We start from the raw sequence: 17,500 nt of genomic DNA on the forward strand, positions 1-17,500 counted from the left end.
TCATTTTTTCTAAGTAAAAAATAATAAAACTTTTTTTTCCAGTAAATAAAAACATTCTTACACAGAACTGGTCAGCGTTTATTTATTTTTTGTTCTTTTTTTTTGCATTTTTTTCCCTCAGTGCCTGCGTCAAAGGCTACAAAAAAATAAAAAATCCAAACTAAAAATTGATATAAATGAAACTTCTACGCCGTGATCTCTTGCTTTTGCTCTTTGTATGAAACGGTTTCAGCGGTCACTCGGAGTCGGCTGCACGATCGACTTTTTTTTTTTTGTCACACTTTGTACTTCACACACTTCCCTAGCGCTTTTTTTTTTGCACTAGCACTCAGTCAAGGAGAAAGACATAATTGCCTTAAGTCACCTCTTCACCACGCCAGACTGCTTTTCTCACTCAATCCGCCGGGCGCTACTGACAGATCCGGGGTCCCTACGCTGACCTCCATTGTTCTGGAGAGGAGGAGACACGGATTGTGAAGTCGATTAGACGAGCCTGACTTGAACCCTTCTTCTCTCTCGCCTCGACTCCAGGGCCTCCGGATAAGACGAGAAGTCAGCCTGTGTCACTCAGCCATGCTAAACTTTTTCATTAGTGACTTTTGAAGAAGTCTGGCTATTCAAACACGCAGGACACACAATGCACTGAATGGCTTTTCAACAATCTGGACCAACAGGCAGCTCTGAAAGACATCAGGGAGTCAGTGAATCAGTCAGGGAGTCAGTGAATCAGTCAGGGAGTCAGTCAATCAGTCAGGGAGTCAGTCAATCAGTCAGAGAGTCAATCAGTCAGGAAGTCAATCAGTCAGGGAGTCAATCAGTCAGGGAGTCAATCAGTCAGGGAGTCAGTGAATCAGTCAGGGAGTTAGTCAATCAGTCAGAGAGTCAATCAGTCAGGGAGTCAATCAGTCAGGGAGTCAGTGAATCAGTCAAGGAGTCAGTGAATCAGTCAGAGAGTCAGTCAATCAGTCAGAGAGTCAATCAGTCAGGAAGTCAATCAGTCAGGGAGTCAATCAGTCAGGGAGTCAATCAGTCAGGGAGTCAGTGAATCAGTCAGGGAGTCAATCAGTCAGGGAGTCAGTGAATCAGTCAGGGAGTCAGTGAATCAGTCAGGGAGTCAGTCAATCAGTCAGAGAGTCAATCAGTCAGGGAGTTAGTCAATCAGTCAGAGAGTCAATCAGTCAGGGAGTCAATCAGTCAGGGAGTCAATTTGTCAGGGAGTCAGTGAATCAGTCAGGGAGTCAGTGAATCAGTCAGAGAGTCAATCAGTCAGGAAGTCAATCAGTCAGGGAGTCAGTAAATCAGTCAGGGAGTCAGTGAGTCAGTCAGGGAGTCAACCAGTCAGGGAGTCAATCAGTAATTGAGTTAGAAAATCAGTCAGGGAGTCAATCAGTCAGGGAGTCAGTGAATCAGTCAGGGAGTTAGTCAATCAGTCAGGGAGTCAATCAGTCAGGAAGTCAATCAGTCAGGGAGTCAGTGAATCAGGGAGTCAACCAGTCAGGGAGTCAGTGAATCAGTCAGGGAGTTAGTCAATCAGTCAGAGAGTCAATCAGTCAGGGAGTCAATCAGTCAGGGAGTCAGTGAATCAGTCAGAGAGTCAACCAGTCAGGGAGTCAATCAGTAATTGAGTTAGTAAATCAGTCAGGGAGTCAGTGAATCAGGGAGTCGATAAATCAGTCAGGGAGTCAATCGTCAGGGAGTCAGTGAATCAGGGAGTCAATCAGTCAGGGAGTCAATCAGTAAGTGAGTTAGTAAATCAGTCAGGGAGTCAATCAGTCAGGGAGTCAATCCGTCAGGGAGTCGATAAATCAATCAGGGAGTCAATCAGTCAGGGAGTCAGTGAATCAGTCAGGGAGTCAACCAGTCAGGGAGTCAATCAGTAATTGAGTTAGTAAATCAGTCAGGGAGTCAGTGAATCAGGGAGTCGGTAAATCAGTCAGGGAGTCAATCGTCAGGGAGTCAGTGAATCAGGGAGTCAACCAGTCAGGGAGTCAGTGAATCAGTCAGGAAGTCAATCAGTAAGTGAGTTAATCAGTCAGGGAGTCAGTGAGTCAGTCAGGGAGTCAGTGAATCAGTCAGGGAGTCAGTGAATCAGTGAATCAGTCAGGGAGTCAGTGAATCAGGAAGTCAATCTGTCAGGGAGTCTGTAAATCAGTCAGGGAGTCAATCAGTCAGGGAGTCAATGAGTCAGTCAGGGAGTCAAACAGTCAGGGAGTCAATCAGTCAGGGAGTCAGTGAATCAGTCAGGGAGTCTGTAAATCAGTCAGGGAGTCAGTGAATCAGGAAGTCAATCCGTCAGGGAGTCTGTAAATCAGTCAGGGAGTCAATCAGTCAGGGAGTCAGTGAGTCAGTCAGGGAGTCAATCAGTCAGGGAGTCAGTGAATCAGTCAGGGAGTCAGTGAATCAGTCAGGGAGTCAGTCAATCAGTCAGAGAGTCAATCAGTCAGGGAGTCAATCAGTCGGGGAGTCAGTGAGTCAATCAGTCAGGGAGTCAATCAGTCAGGGAGTCAGTGAATCAGTCAGAGAGTCAATCAGTCAGGGAGTCAGTGAATCAGTCAGGGAGTCAATCAGTAAGTGAGTTAGTAAATCAGTCAGGGAGTCAGTGAATCAGTCAGGGAGTCAGTCACTCAGTCAGAGAGTCAATCAGTCAGGAAGTCAATCAGTCAGGGAATCGGTAAATCAGTCAGGGAGTCAATCAGTCAGGGAGTCAGTGAGTCAGTCAGGGAGTCAATCAGTCAGGGAGTCAATCAGTCAGGGAGTCAGTCAATCAGTCAGGGAGTCAGTCAATCAGTCAGAGAGTCAATCAGTCAGGAAGTCAATCAGTCAGGGAGTCGGTAAATCAGTCAGGGAGTCAATCAGTCAGGGAGTCAGTGAGTCAGTCAGGGAGTCAGTGAATCAGTCAGGGAGTCAGTCAGTCAGGGAGTCAGTGAATCAGTCAGGGAGTCAGTGAGTCAGTCAGGGAGTCAGTGAATCAGTCAGGGAGTCAGTCAATCAGTCAGGGAGTCAATCAGTCAGGAAGTCAATCAGTCAGGGAGTCTGTAAATCAGTCAGGGAGTCAGTCAGTCAGGGAGTCAGTGAATCAGTCAGGGAGTCAGTGAATCAGTCAGGGAGTCAGTAAATCAGTCAGAGTGTTAATCATTCAGGGAGTCAGTAAATCAGTAAGTGAGTCAATCAGTCAGTCAATCAATCAATCAAACTGTTGAATGACAGAAGCTCTGGGATCCTCCCACTTTCAGGACAAGCTCTTTGTGCTTGTGGTCTTTGTGGGTTTTGTTTTGTGTGTGTGTGTGTGTGTGTGTGTGTGTGTGTTTATGTGTGAATAATGACAAACAGATGGTTGAAAAGCCCCCCAAAAAACATCCCCACTGGAGACATGAACATTTCCACTGATGGAGACGTCAGTTATCTAAAAATAAATAAATAAATAAATAAATAAATAAATAAATAAATAAAGAGAATTTGATCTGAGTTTAAACTTCTTTATTTCTCAGGAGTGTTTTATGTATAACTTTATATAAAATGATTTATATAAAAATGTCAGTCAGGGTTAATAAATGAATCTATTAAAATCAATCAATAGATCAGCTAATGTTAATCAACTGCTTAGTAATTAAGCATTAAACAAATTAATAATAAATTATTAATAAAATCTATCATCCGACTAATCAGTAAATGAATGTCTCTTCATGTCAGGTCATCAGTGAATTAGAAATATATCTATTATTTAAAATCAATCAAGTGACCAATTTGATAGTCTGTGTCAGCTGGTCAGGAATAAAACAATAAATAAATGAATCAGTTTGTAAAGTAATCAATCAATCAATCAATCAATCAGTCAGTCAATCAATCAGTCAACTGATCAATTAATCAATCAGTCAACTGATCAATCAATCAATCAGCCAATCAATCAGTCAAGCAGTCAATGATCAATCAATCCATTACTCACTCACTCACTCACTTGTTCAAACAATCAATCAATCAAACAAACAATCGATTGATTGATCAACAAATAAAGCAGTCATCAATCAAACAAACAGTTTAATCAACCAATCATTCAATCAATCATTCAATTACTCAATGTCTCACTCACTCATTCAACCAATCATACAATCAATCAATAAATCAGTCACTGTCACGCAATCAAGTGAACAATTAGCTAATCAGTGTCAGTTGGTCAGTAATTAAACAGTAAATAAATGAATCAGTTTGTAAAGTAGTCAATCAATCAATCAATCAACTGATCAATCAAATAGAACATTTCATTATTTCATCTTCCTCATCCCACTACCAACAAGTTTTGCTACAAGTCAAGGATTCTCGCGGTATTCTGGTGCCAGCTAGAGAAGTGCTGCTGGATTATTTCTCTAAACCCTTCAATAGAATTTCAGGGATAAATCTGACGTCTGAAACTCATCCTACCTCCGCAGCACGTCCGCGCCACCTCCGCAGCACCTCCAATGTCACCTCCGTGTCACGTCTGCATCACCTCCGCATCACCTCTGCGTCATGTCTGCATCACCTCCGTGTCACTTCCTCGTCACCTCCGCGTCATGTCTGCATCACCTCCTCGTCACCTCTGTGTCATGTCTGCATCATCGCCGTGTCATGTCTGCATCACCTCCGCATCGCCTCCTCATCACCTCCGCGTCATGTCTGCATCACCTCCATGTCATGTCTGCATCACCTCCGCGTCACCTCCTCATCACCTCCGCAGCACCTCCGCGTCATGTCTGCATCACTTCCACATCACCGCCTCGTCACCTCCGTGTCATGTCTGCATCACCTCTGTGTCATGTCTGCATCACCTCCGCGTCATGTATGCATCACCTCCACGTCACCTCCGCAGCACCTCCGCGTCATGTCTGTATCACCTCCGCGTCACGCCCGCAGCACTTCCGCGTCATGTCTGTATCACCTCCGCGTCACCCCCGCAGCACTTCCGCGTCATGTCTGTATCACCTCCTCATCACCTCTGTGTCACGTCCGCATCACCTCCTCATCACCTCCATGTCATGTCTGCATCACCTCCGTGTCATGTCTGCATCACCTCCGCGTCACCTCCGCAGCACCTCCGCATCATGTCTGCATCACCTCCGCGTCATGTCTACATCACCTCCTCGTCACCTCTGCATCACGTCTGCGTCACCTCCTCGTCACCTCCGCATCATGTCCGCGTCACCTCTACGTAACCTCCAACATCACCTCTGCGGCACCTCCTCATCACCTCCGCGTCATGTCTGCATCACCTCCACGTCACCTCCGCAGCACCTCCGCATCATGTCTGTATCACCTCCGCGTCACCTCCGCAGCACCTCCGCAGCACCTCCGCGTCATGTCTGTATCACCTCCTCTTCACCTGTGTCACGTCCGCATCACCTCCTCGTCACCTCCGCGTCATGTCCGCGTCACCTCTACATAACCTCCTCATCACCTCCTCGTCACCTCCGCAGCACCTTCGCGTCATGTCTGCATCACTTCCGCGTCATATCTGCATCACCTCCGCGTCACCTCCGCGTCATATCTGCATCACCTCCGTGTCACCTCCGCGTCACTTCCGCGTCATATCTGCATCACCTCCACGTCACCTCCGCGTCATATCTGCATCACCTCCGCGTCACCTCCGCAGCACCTCCGCGTCATGTCTGCATCACCTCCGCGTCACCTCCGCAGCACCTCCGCGTCATGTCTGCATCACCTCCGCGTCATGTCTACATCACCTCGTCGTCACCTGTGCGTCACGTCCGCATCACCTCCTCGTCACCTCCGCAGCACCTCCAATGTCACCTCCGCGTCACATCCGCGTCACCTCTGCGTCATGTCTGCATCACCTCCGCGTCACCTCCGCAGCACCTCCGCGCCATGTCTGCATCACCTCCGCGTCATGTCTGCATCACCTCCACGTCACCTCTGCGTCACGTCCGCGTCACCTCTGCGTCACCTCCTTATCACCGCCACGTCACTTCCGTGTCACGTCCGCAGCACCTCCAACGTCACCTCCGCGGCACCTCCACGTCACGTCCGCGTCACGTCCGCATCAGCTCCACGTCACCTTCGCATCACCTCAAACGTCACTTCCGCGTCAACTCTGCGGCACCTCCGTGTCACCTCCGCAACACCTCCAACGTCACCTACACAGCACCTCCAATGTCACCTACACAGCACCTCCAACATCACCTCCGCGTCACCTCCGCATCACATCCGCGTCACCTCCATGTCACCTCCGCAGCAGCAATGCGAGAGGACAGCCCTCCTCTTGTGAGGCCCCTTGACTTTGCTGTCAGTCTCCTCTGCCGGTGCTCGTGTCGTAATGAAGATTGAAAATGAAACAACGGACGCAATTATTTTTGCCGGCGAATTAAACCGCAATCAATCATCCTTAATCACTGCTCTAATGCTGGTCTGGAGGCGAGTGAGAGCTGTTCAGGCTTCAAGGTTAATTTGCTTTGTTCTGACTCGTGTCGGAGTGAATGGGAAAGAACCGGAGAGGAAGTGAGGCGCATGTCAAACATGCTTCTACTGAAGAGCCACTCTGACACTCTATTACTCAACAACACACACACTGAAGCACAACACACACACAGACGCACAACACACACACCTGAACAACAAACACATATGAACAACACACACACCTGAAATACACAAAGACACACACATGAACAACACTTCTGAACAACACACCTGAAGCCACCAAGCATTGGGGCAGGAACAGGGGACTGGTGTATTTGTACCTTTAATTTCGGCTGAGAGTGTGAGCAAAGAGCCACACACACACACACACATACACACACACACAATCTCCCCGATACCTACAGCTGTTTCATCATTGTCTCAGATCTGGAAAAACAAAGCATCAGCAGATGGTGATGAGTTTCCCTGCCAAAAATGCATGTTTCAGCCATCACACACACACACACACACACACACACACACACAAACTGTCCCTAAAAATGCAATCCTAAACTACTAAAAATAAAAGAAATGTCCTAGAAAAAATCACTACACCTCTACCCTAATTAAAAATGCTAGGATCTATGAATATGCATGAATTTGGACACGCCCCTAAGCCCTCCTTCCATACAAAATAGCCCTAATACAGCTAGGTATTAGGTAGCTAGCAGCAGTTATCGTTTTTACAATATTATTATTTTTGTCAACATTAATATAGGATAACAAGAAGAATTGAACTTGTTTGTTGCTAATATTAGCATGCTAACTCAACTGCTAACTGCTATAACGCTAGCTCATATTTGTCACAGGTAGAGATGGGCGAGATAATGAGTCAGAAATCTAAGAAGAGTTAGAAGAGATTGAATTTTGAGATAAGTCGTCATGAGTTTGAGATAATGCGTCATGAGTGTGGGATAAGTCATGGGTTAAAGTAGGTCCAACTTCTGAGATAACAAGTCAGAATTTTGAGATAATGGTCATAAGTATGAGATAATAGTTTACAAACTTGAGATAAGTTTAAATTTTGAAATAAATCACAAAAATATGACTTATTTGCAATTTTGTCATAGTTTGAGATATTAAATTAGAAATATGAGATAATAGATCTCAAATATGTGAGATAATAAGTCCCAAGTTTGAGATATTACATCAGAAGTATAACACGTCTGAAACTTGAAATAATAAGTCAGACATCTAAGCTGTGAAAAGATTGAGATGTTTAATTAGAAACATGAGATAATATATTTAATATATCAAATGTGTGAGATAATCATTACCATATGAGATTTTGTCACATGATTGAGACATTATAAGTCAGGCATTTGAGATAACAAGTTCTGAGCTTTGGAATAAGTCACACCTTTGAGATGTCATAAGATTGAGATATGAAAATATAATTATGAGATAATATGTCTCAATCATGTAAGATAATAGGTGAGAATTTTGAGATAATAAGTATGAATGTTGATATACATCCGAAGTTTGAGATGTTATATTAAAAGTATAAAACAATGTGTTAAATGTGAGATTAGTCAGAAGTTTGAGATAATAAATTGTAAACGAGATAATGTCTCAAACATGTGAGATAATCAGTCAGAAGATTGAGATAAGTTTAAATGTTGACATATTTGAATATTTGAATGTTTACAGGTTTGAGATATTACATCAGAAGTGTGAGACAATGTTTCAGACATGAGATAAGTCAGGAAATTGAGATAAAAATAAGCATAAGATAAATTATAAGTATGAGATAATACGTCTCACACACATCTTTGGAACAAGTGACATGTTTGAGAGAGTGTATTATACTGTCTGAGTGATTAAAAGTGTGGGGTAAAGGCGGTAAAGAGTTTACTGTGTATGGCGTCTTTTAGGCACCACAACACACACACACACACACACACTAAATAACTGTGCTGCGTTTATATTGTATTGGATATTGGATGGTAAGAAGCTTATGAAAGCGTGGCATGAAATTGAGTGCTCTGATCCTCTTTCAAAGTGGTAGACACTTCAAATAGAAACACACACACAGCTGTAACACAACGTGTGTGTGTGTGTGTGATTTACTGTGAGCGTGTATCAAGGTTGTTTTTTGTTTGTCTTTAAATTCAGTTGTATTGTCATTACATACACACTTCAGGGGAAAACAAATGAACGAAAGCTGAGATTTTCTTTAAAAAAATGTAATAATTTTTTACAATTAAAGTGTCACTCGAAGCGTTTTTTTTTTAAATCAGTGTTTAATGCTATATTGTTGAATTCGTTCTTTATATCTAAAGAAATTGTTAAAACCAAAAAACAAGCAACTAAAAAGAAACGGGAACATTTCTATCCCTTAACTTTCTACACCTTTACTTCACTTTTTTTAAATGAGAAATTCTACGAATTATGAATATGCATGATTATTCAAATTAGAAACACCTCAAACCCCACCCCTTTTTCTTTGCTACATTGAATGTTATGCAGAATTTTGACATAATAGAACCCAGAATTATGGAATTAAAAACCAAAGTGGTGAGATAATGAGTAACAAATCTGAAGTAATAAACAAGAATTGATCGAATGTTTGAAGTTATAAATAAAAAAAAAAAATTAAAAATACAGGCAAACATACAATATGTAATGTTTTGTTTTGTTTTTTGCCTACTGAAAATGGCGTACATTATAATGCAAATTAGACGTGTCTCTTTTTCCCACTTAGCTTGGTTACGCTATGCTACTTACTTCGTCTTACTGGAATCGGAGGAATATTATTTGTTTATTTATTTGGGTTTTTTTTTTTTTTAGGGGTGTGCTTTAGGACTGGTATCCTGTAGCTTGAGGGACAAAGAAAGATCATGTTTGTTTAGTTTTTGGTTTGTTCATCTTTAGTAACTGCCTGGTCAGGGATACAGTGGTTTAAGTTAAGATACCTGGGAAATAAAACCAAAATCAGAAGGCAGACAAGTACAAAAATAAGTGTAAAAAAGAAAAAGTAAATAAATAAATAAGAAAATAAAAAAATAAGTGAACAAACAAATAAATAAAAATTTGCTAGAGTGGTTAAAATAATAAAAGTCTTTAGTTGAGACCAGTGATAACTGGAGCGATGTAGCCGAGGTTGAGGAACTGTCAGAGCCGGAGTTTACAAACTGCTGCATTTCTACATCTGGAATTTTCCTTCCAGGGTTTACAAAAAAAACACTCTCAGGTTTAGGCCACACCCACTTCGGGTTTGTTTTTTTCACATTTCCCCAAAGTTTCCCAGTTTCATTCTTCCTGCAGATCTCTTTCGTTTGTATCCTCTTGGACCAAGATGGTGGTGGTGGTATATGTCGAAATGGCCTAATGGAGGATGAAGCACACTTTTATTGATCTCTTTCTCCTTCCTGTCTTTATTTCCATCTCTTCTCGCCAGACTACCATCACTCGGAACGAAAGATACTTTTTTTTATCCTTTACTAAATTGTCCTGAGCCCTCTATTCATTTTATATAACACGCAGTTACACAACAGGTTTCCGAGCGTACGATGAGACCTTCCCATCTGAAGCAAATTGTTTGCTGAAACTTTTTCCATGTTTGCACCTCCTGGGGTCGGCTCAGTTGACACCTTTCAGAAATCTGCGCCGCACATCAATAGCGGCGCCAATGGAGCCAATCTCCAGCGAACAAAGCCACCCACACTTCTCAGACAACTTCTCAGCTCTGGTAATTGCTTCCAGCGCCGAACCCTCGCAAAAGACCTTGACCGTGTACAGCAGCCCCCGATGAATCAAGGCCGCAGAGAGTGCACCAGGGAAGGGACCCTGCCGATCACACTCGATTCGACAAATTAATTTTTCTTAACATTTGGGCTCACGTTTCAACCCACAGCTGCTACCTTCTGCACTATTGTTCACGTCTGAATACCACACCACCGAGATTAGATTCTTTGCTAAGAAAGAAAGACGGCCATCGCCAGTCAATGTGTCGGCTTTCCAGAGGGGAAAAAACCTCTGCAATTTTCCTTGTCGCTTTAACGGTACTATCATCTATTGCACTTTTAATATCTCTCTCTCACCTTGAAATGTGGATACAGTCATTTATTCATTCATTCATCGTAATCGTTTATCCTGCTCAGAGTCCAGAGTCTATGGCGAGAACAAACCCTGGACGGAACACTAGCCCGCCTCACGGTCACTCATACACGCGTGTTTTTTTATCATGGGAAGAAACCGAAGAACCTTGAAAGGAACCTACAGATACACTGGGAGAACATCTACATCTAGAAAGATAACCAAAGTAGCCTGAGCTCAGGATCGAACCCAGGAGCTCATGTGCATAATTTTATGAAGATATGGAGCATAATTATCTTTTTGAGTGAGTGACGCAAATCCGTAGACCTTATGACGCACAGATCAACAGGTTCAGAAAGAAAGAAAAGAGAGAGAGAGAGAAAGATGAGAAGAAAAGAGAATGGTACACTTTGTTTTTTTTTGTTTTTTTTGATGAAAGCTTGAGAAGATGCTGCTGCAGAAGCTCCCTCTTTTGTTTTTAAGTGATATTTTCCTCAGTGGTTGCTTTCCATCATGATGTAGTAGTTTTGCCCATTAACCCCAACCACCCATAAAAACCTTGTCCCTCCTCCTCTTTTTAGGTCTTGAAGGAGAGATGGTCTTGCCCTGGGTCTAGCTAATTGTGGAGAGTTCAGGAAGACCATCATTAGCACTCAATCTTAGCCACACATGGTCACCAGATGTGCGACTGCCCATGGTGAACTGCCACGTTTTGTCTTTTGTCTCGCTCTCTCTTTGGCTCTATCTCTCTTCTTCTTCTCTTTCTGTCATCTCCCCCCTTTTTTTCCCCTCCAACTTAATAATCTGCCTTTTGTTTCCCCAATGGCTATTGTGCGTTAAGTCAGTCCATGCGTCATAAGAGAAGTCACTCAGCGTTGAATGGAATTCTTTGTCACAAAGAAGCAGAGAGTGCAGGAGCCTGCGATGGGTGGGGGTGGGGGGCGGGGGATTTCAGTGTCCCTCTGGTATTTTTATGACTTGTTTGTGCAGTTTGGAGAAATGCACATTGTGGCCCAGGGGGAAGACACATACCACCTTTTAGGAGCCATGATGGATGTGCTTTTGTGCGATTCCATACGCTGGTCTTCACAATAACTTCAAACAAAATGTCAATCTTGGGGTGTATATGTCATATGATGTCATATATATGATGCTAGCTGAAGAATTTGCTTCTTCAGAGCGTCGCTAGTTCATAGACCGCTAATCTGGATTTAAAACGGTACCAGACGGCTTTTTAAAAAAAGTCTTTGAATAAGTCACTACTACTGGAACATTCCGTATGTAGAAATTCAGCAACGCCGGTCCTCAACCTCAGCTACATTGCTTTGTGTTTTTTTATTTAGGCAAACTTGCATCTGTTGCAGGATCCCGGTCTCTACACACACCTCCAGACTCAACCAGCAGAACTAAACAGTCCATCTTCCACTCAGATCAATATCTGGACCTATAGAATGGTTCTAAAGGTTCTCAAGTGGTTCTTTGTCAGGGGGTGTGGTTCGATCAAGAACCGTTAACTACCATGGGATGTTTGCATTGCTCAGAAGGTTCTCTGTAGTGGAAAAAAAGAGGAACTATTTACCAAAAGGTTTTTTGTGTGGAACTGAAATGGTTCTTCTGTGGCGTCACTGGACAAAAACCTGTTTCAGTTCTTCCTGGAAACTTTATTTTTAAGAGAGTATTATATAAGATGGAACCTTATAATGGTTCTTTATATGCAGGGGTTCTTTGTATCCAAGTTAGTTCTTCTTCTTTCTAGCATCTTCCTTCCTTCCCTCCTTCCTTTCTTCCTTCCTTCCCGTCTTTCTGTCTTCCTTCTTGCATCCTTCCTTCCTTCCTTTCTTCCATCTATTCTTCCTTCTTGCATCCTTCCTTCCTTCCTTCCATCTATTATTCCTTCTTGCATCCTTCCTTCCTTCCTTTCTTCCATCTATTCTTCCTTCTTGCATCCTTCATTCCTTCCTTACTTCCTTCCTGTCTTTCTGTCATCCTTCCTTCCTTCATTCCGTCTATTATTCCTTCTTGCATCCTTCCTTCCTGTCTTCCTTCCTTCCTTCCTGTCTTCCTTCTTGCATCCATCCTTCCTTCCTTCCTGTCTTCCTTCCTTCCTTCCTTCCTGTTTTTCTGTCTTCCTTCTTGCATCCTTCCCTCCTTCCTTCCTTCCTTCCTTCCCTCAGAAGAAGAAGAAAAAAAATATACCAAATTCAAACACAGTATGAAATTAATTCTACATTTGTCTACAGAAGTGATAACAGCGTCATTAATAATATTGATTTTTGATCTATTTGATCTTTTCCAAAAGTAGGCCCTTCAGGAACACGTCACTTCACAGCAGCGCTATCTACACAGAGATACAATTCCAAAAAGTAATGGCACCCTATTCATTTTATTTGAAAGTTTAAAAATATAAAAGCTTCATCGTTCTTCAAGGGTTCTACACAGAACTGTTTCTTTGGTAAAATGACCAGTGTATTGACCAGGTACATGCAGAACCCCAGGGTTCTCTATAGAGACCTGGTTTTTGTAAGAGTTTGAAAGAACATGAAGGACAGTGGAAGGCGCTGGTCCTTTCGTTTGATCTTCCTAAGAGAACGCAGCACTCAGCGAATGTCATGCAGTGTCATGCCTTTTAATCAGCTCTAAACATCTCCGTCTCGCTGCACATGACCGCTAGAGGATGACAATGGCCTTATTGTTAGAGTTCAAACACGCTAAAAGCTCATTGGCTTCTTTCCCTCTTCAATAGGACAAAAGCGGAAAGAACAGTAAGATAAAGAGCACACTGATGACCTGGAGATCACTCTCTCTCTCTCTGTTTCTCTCTCTCTCTGTTTCTCTCTCTCTCTCTCTGCCTCTATCTCTATTCCTCTCTCTCTCTCTCTCTCTCTCTCTCTCTCTCTCTCTCTCTCTCTCTCTCTCTCTTTATATCTTCCCAAGTCTCTTTCTCTCTCTCTGAGTCTCTCTCTCTCTCTCTCTCTCTCTCTCTTTATATCTTCCCAAGTTTCTTTCTCTCTCTCTGAGTCTATCTCTATTTCTCTCTATCTCTCTCTCTCTCTCTCTCTCTCTCTCTCTTTTCCTTCTCTTGCTCTGTCTCTATGCCTCTATCTGTGTTTCTTGCTGTCTCTCTCTCCCTCTCTTTCTCAGTCTCTCTGCCTCTCTCTCTCTCTCTCTCTCTCTCTCTCTCTTTTCCTTCTCTTGCTCTGTCTCTATGCCTCTATCTGTGTTTCTTGCTGTCTCTCTCTCCCTCTCTTTCTCAGTCTCTCTGCCTCTCTCTCTCTCTCTCTCTCTCTCTCTCTCTCTCTCTCTCTCTTTTCCTTCTCTTGCTCTGTCTCTATGCCTCTATCTGTGTTTCTTGCTGTCTCTCTCTCCCTCTCTTTCTCAGTCTCTCTGCCTCTCTCTCTCTCTCTCTCTCTCTCTCTCTCTCTCTCTCTCTCTCTCTCTTTTCCTTCTCTTGCTCTGTCTCTATGCCTCTATCTGTGTTTCTTGCTGTCTCTCTCTCCCTCTCTTTCTCAGTCTCTCTGCCTCTCTCTCTCTCTCTCTCTCTCTCAATCTCTCCCTTTATTCCTCAGTCTCTCTGCCTCTCTTTCTCATGCTTCCTTTTCCCCTCTCTCTCTCTCTCTCTCTCTCTCTCTGATGGCTTTTTGTCTCTATTCTCAGCCTGAAATTGTTTTCTCCTCTCATTACGTACACGTTGGTAGTTGCAATGTTGGTCCGATGGAAAAAAAAAAAAAAAAAAACAGAAAGCAGCGACTTTTTTTCCTCAAGGTAATGCTCCTGTCTCCACGGTTGCCATGGCACTGTTTACAAACACACTCTCCCCTTCCCAACCCCTCCGTGTCTACTTGCAGGGAGGTGAGTGCTATCGATTCACAATCGAACGCACATTACTCTGTTTGGAAGCTAATGCACTTTCGACAAAAACCCAAAGAAAAAGAGAAAGGGAAAGGGTAGGGGGAAAAAAAGCGCACTTAGATGTACACACATTCACACACACTCTCTCACAGCAGCAGGAGGAAAAAAAAAAAAACAGTCGGAGAGTGCGTTACGTGGAGAGAGAGAAAGGCTTCCATTGAGCAGAAAAGCATGTTCCCGGGGTGGAAATCAATTAAAATGAACTTTTAAATGATGTGACGCGACCACAGAGTGACTGTACAGAGGAGAGGCACTGCTGCGCTCAGAGCGAGCTGAGAGGTCCGTCTGCACCATTGACTGCTGGGAAAAGTGGTCCAGTAATAGCCGGATCAGTGGGGGCGCTCAGGGGCGCAGTCTAGGTCCCGTTTCATTGTCCTCGGCTTCTCGGCTGTTTTGGTTCTCTTCACTGTGGAAGGGATACTTTCAGAGTTAGGGGATACATTGATAGTGCATGAGGTTGTGCTGTACGTTGTCACGGTAACAAATATAGACAACCTCAAACTAAGCGCCATCTCCACGATCAAAAATCAAAGCAAATCAAGTGGAATAAATGTCCCCATCGAGAGGGTCCAGTCCGGGAGATCCTCACATCTTACGGTCGAGCTTCGGCTTGGAAATGTTATGAAGTGTAGCGTCTGGAACGAAATCTAGTGCCCACATCGGCGCTTTCCGGATAGATCACTGCAACTACATGTGCATGCGAGCGCAGAGCAGCGAGAGCACGTCATCCCTGCGAGCACTGAGCACCGAGTCATGCACGCGTTCACCGATTCCTCACCGAGACATTCTATATTTATTTCCACACATCTGCACTTTTCACAAGCCACACACTGTTCTGCCACTGATCCATATTTATATAACTTTTTTATTTATATATATATATATATATTTAGATATTTTCCCCTTTTTGCTTGTGCAGATTATTAAATCTCTCTTTACATAGTAATACTTTTTCATTTCTTTTTTTTATTTATTTATTTTATATTTCTATGTATTTTTCTTTATATATATATATATATATATATATATATATATATATATATATATATATATTTAAAATTGTATTCTATCGTACGTTTTATTCTATTTTAAATATTTTTTCTCCTTTTATTTTGTTCTGTTTTCATTTTTTTTTTTTTTTATCTTTTTGTTTTACTGTATTTATGTTCTATTTTTTTTTTATTCTATTGCAACTATCTCTCTTCTATTTTTATGTATTTTTATTTTTTCAATAAAAAAAAATAAATATATATTTTCATTTAAAACTTTATTCTTTTATAAGTTTTATTCTATTTCAAATATTTTTTTCCCTTTGATGTTATTTTGGTCTGTATTTATTTTTTATTTCTATCGATTTTTTTTATCTTTTTATTTTACTGTATTTTATTTTATTTTTATTGTACTGCAACTATCTCTATTCTATTTTTATTTTAGTTTATTTCCTTTTTATTATTATTATGTCACACAGAGTCAAAAAAAAAAAAAAAAAAAAACATTTCCCAACACCTGGTCCTTTGTACCGTTATGTACATAACAAATTTATGAACACACACACACACACACACCCTTGTACTTGTACCTGTAATGATATTAATTGATTAGCTGCTCATGTAGACGGGAGGTAAAAGTCTTGGCCCCCTTGTGGAGCTGATTTCAGAGTTAAAAGAGAAACCCCAGGCGTATTTTTCCTGCTCAGCTTCTGGAGCTGCTGCGTCACACACACACGAGCCGTATGAGTGCAGACAGGCTGTACCTGCTCAGTGCGTAGGAGCAGCGCCATTTCAAACAGGAGGTTCGTGTTAAATGAAACATGTTCAGCGCTTGCAGGTAATTACATCTACGCGTTAGACTTTAATTAGTCGACTCCGCTGGGACCGATCCACTGACACTAATTAAACGTAGTCAATCCGAGGCTTCTCGTTCACACCCCCCCCCCTCCCTCCCTCCCTACTTACCCCCTCTTAGCAAGCTGCCTGCCAGGTGAGGCTGTGTGTGTGTGTGTGTTTGTGTGTGTGTGGTTGGTCTGCCGGCTTCTCAAGGCAGCTTTTAATCTCTCAGCCTCTGCCCTTTGACAGTCGAGTCCTCCCGTGTCGAATCCCGAGCCGGAGCGTGGTTACGGTGCTAATTTACTGGCCCGCAGTTCGAGTCTGTTCTAATTAAGGCAGGGTTGAGGCTGAGGTCTGGTCTGTGTATTACACTTTTACTTCGAGCTCCAACTAAGGTAGTGGGGGGGGTGTACCAATGGTGGTAGTTGGGGGTGGCAGGGTGGGGACAATGGCAGGGTGCAGGGCATTGATTTGAACCATACCTCGACTCATTCCTCAAACAAAACACAATGAAGTTCATTATCCTGGAGGCCTCGCCTCCCCTCCACCTCGTCCCCTTTCCTCTCGGCTTGCCCCCCCACCCCCCTCCCTTCACAAAGAGCCTTTCACGTCGTCTAAAGTCCTCCGCCTCAGACTTACCTTCAACACACACACACACACACACACACAATACCCCCACACCCTTTGCACATAGGAACCCACCTACACTTACAAGAACTGTGTCCTGTCGAACAGAGAGCAAGATAAGAGGCAACTCTGAGACAAAACACACACGCACACACACACACACACACACGGTTCAGCTCTCGCTCTTATCAGCAAGGCTCGATGTCTCCTGAATGGAGAGCAATTCATCTCTCTTCCCCTTTACCCCCGTAAACAAGCTCTGATTAGCCCGAGGAGGGCGTGTACGTTTAGGTACAGTAAAAACGAGCTGAATGAACAGCAGAATAACTGAAAATGTAAGAAAACCGTTATGAAAAAATTGAATCGGAGAATAAGCGTCAGAGTAAACATACGTGCATAAACGACGCCCCGATGGCGACAAACCCGAAATACGTTCCAGAGGCGTTTAGCTAACGAGAGCCATGCTTTCCCGCGGGCCAGCGAGCAAATCAAGCGGCTTAATTATGATAATTGGCTGCAACTTCCTTTCTGATCCCACGCGAAACAAAGCGACGCCGTATTGCAGAACGCCGTTCAGTTACGAGGTCCTGAGTCAACGGGCTCCGGCTAATTAGGCCAGATAGGAGGAGGACAACTGAGGGTTTGTGTTTGGT

General features: G+C 43.1%; 1 protein-coding gene across 2 annotated transcripts in view; it reads left to right on the forward strand.

The window, feature by feature from the left end:
- sox5 (SRY-box transcription factor 5) overlaps window positions 1–17,500 on the forward strand; it is a 260,300-nt gene that overhangs the window by 92,367 nt on the left and 150,433 nt on the right. The gene's annotated exons all lie outside the window — the stretch shown is intronic.

This window comes from Hemibagrus wyckioides, linkage group LG19 (assembly GCF_019097595.1).
Source record: "Hemibagrus wyckioides isolate EC202008001 linkage group LG19, SWU_Hwy_1.0, whole genome shotgun sequence".
NCBI lineage: Eukaryota > Metazoa > Chordata > Actinopteri > Siluriformes > Bagridae > Hemibagrus > Hemibagrus wyckioides.